Below are 2,592 nucleotides of genomic sequence, written 5' to 3'. Positions count from 1 at the left end.
ACTGGATGCAGCTGATTGGAAATCTGACAAAAATTTCTATAATTTTACAGACCCGTTTTGAGTTATCTTTTGCTCAGGCTGTTTTCTCATAATTGATACTTTTTGACAAAGGTCAATTTGATATGACAAATCATATTTTTTGTTACAGAAATGAATTGATGTATATTTAATTTGTATATTTGGTTTTTTCAGGGTAGTAAATGTGAGTATAATGTTACTAGTTTGTGTTTTTGTTCTTGGTTGACAATTTTGTATACTTGTTGATAAACTTTAAAGATGCTACATGTACGTATACATGCGAAAGCCAGAGGCTTTTGCGAAAATAATGTCCCCCCATCCAAGCCCTGGTGATGGATGGGGGTCATTATTGGAGTAAAAGCCGGAGGCCGAGCATGTATACACCCTCCCTTTGGTTTTTGGGTTTTTTACAGCCCTACCCTTATTATGGATTTGTCAACAAGTTATCTTTAAAAAATGATGTTTACTGGTTGACCGGTTCCGGTTATGGGTATCGGTCACGTGACGGGTACTACCGATTGTACTTTCACTTTCGTTTTCTTTAAAATGCGACTTGTAAGAGATAGCATTCGTCAATGCTACGTATACATGCTCGGCCTCCGGCTTTTACTCCAATAATGACCCCCATCCATCACCAGGGCTTGGATGGGGGGACATTATAGACAATATGAAACTGGTCTTTCTGCATTATCATTACCAACTATAATTCGGAGGTAGTGTGGTTGCTTACAATCAATTGCACCTCACAGCTTTGACTTTAAGAGGGACCCAAGTCATTAATTTGATATCTTGGACCTCTGAAGATACTTTTATGAAAAATTCAATATTATGACTTCGGCCTCGAAGTACAATTTTAAGTGTGAACTTGACCTTTGAGTTAGATACCTGACTTTTGTATGTGACACATCATCATATCCAACACAATTTTATGCATCAATTTTAAATCACTTAATTTCAAATACATCCAAAAAGGCAGAATTGTTGACCAGACTCAACCATGATGATCATGTAACTTTTATGGAAAATTCCTGTAAAGTCAAAGAGTGACCTTGACCTAACCTGTACACAAACCTGGATCTTGAATGGGACACGTAAACACTCATTCAGGAAGCTATGCATTTACAAAAAAAAAAATTAAACCGTCCATAAGTATGGACAGAACATAGACATACAGACTGACAAACAAAATGGGTTAAGGGTTAGTTTCTTTGTTAATTAGATGACCATGATGTCCCCTTATACTATTGTTAAGGAATGAACTTGATCGTTCTCTTTTGTTCTGTTTACAGTTAGATGGCACACTATTTATTTTCAGCAGAAGGAAAGACAATTCAGAAACTATATAACAATTGTTTAACCCTTTCCCCATGAGCATTTTGTGAAAAATGGCCGTTTTCACTGAAAAGCCTCCTGTTACAAGTTCAAACTGCTATGAAACTATGAAAAATGCTTCAATACTAATCAAACTTGGCACAAATGTTGACTGGACCATTGCCTTTGTAACGACATGTTCAGTCTTAAATTTCCTGTTACCATGGCAACTAGGGGACATCTCAAAATTGCCAAAAATCCCTATTTACCTCGATTTTTTCCATCAAAATTTATTTCAAAGTGCTGCAACTTCTCAAGGGATTGAGATAGAGTCAAAGGCTTTTCAGCCTTGGTTACACGTTACATTATGATCGACCTGGGGTCATTTTTAGCCTCTCACAAGTCCAAAATTTTCTTGGCGATGAGGGGGACTCTGCCCCCCTTCAAACCCCCCTAACAGAAGGGGGCACATCTCCCTTCTGGCAACCCCCTGATGTATCTTTTGGATGGGGGGTGGCGCCGAAGAAGTGCTCAATTTTTTTAGCAACATTTCTCAAACGAAAACATGTGTTTGGGGCCCAAATAGGACATTTTTTCACTATTTGAGGCCTAAAAAAAAAGGGGGGGGGGGTCGAAAGTGCGTTGTTTCGCATATATATGAGGTAAAGGGTTAAGAATTTGATGTATAAATGTTCAGAATCAAAGTGTGAATTTGCATGATACAATAATAAAATTAGCAGAATTTGCGGTTTGATTACTACATTCTATCTTGTTATCTGTAATAAGGCTAATTTAGGCTTCTACAAATGGTATTTTTGAGGAGTTTCTAAATCTAGGTTAAATCACTAAATTTGTACATTTAACAACATTATTTACAAAATTTTCTAAAACACAAATCTTCTGGCTATGCAGCTAATAGCATTGAAATATTTAAGTGCATAAAAATGTCTGCAGTGAAAAAGGAAGCATTTTGAGTAAGCCTAACATATTGTCGGAGTATTTCGTGACAACTTTAATTACATAGTTTTTGCCAATTTTAGATATGTAGAGGGAAAAAAAAAGACTCAAGCTAGAACAATTCAACATCTCACAGACATATGTTCCATTAGAGTACACCAGATTTTTATGACGTTTCTTGTGATGACATACAGAAACTTTTACCTTTTATATAGAATGGCCAGCGGAAATTTAAAGAAAAGGTAAAAAAGAACAAAAGATTTTAAGGTGAAAACTTTCAATTTAATACATGTACAATGTACTTAC

This window comes from Ruditapes philippinarum, unplaced genomic scaffold, assembly GCF_026571515.1.
Source record: "Ruditapes philippinarum isolate M1 unplaced genomic scaffold, ASM2657151v2 ctg2267_1_1_1_1, whole genome shotgun sequence".
Lineage (NCBI taxonomy): Eukaryota > Metazoa > Mollusca > Bivalvia > Venerida > Veneridae > Ruditapes > Ruditapes philippinarum.
Note: the sequence above shows the minus strand (reverse complement) of the source record.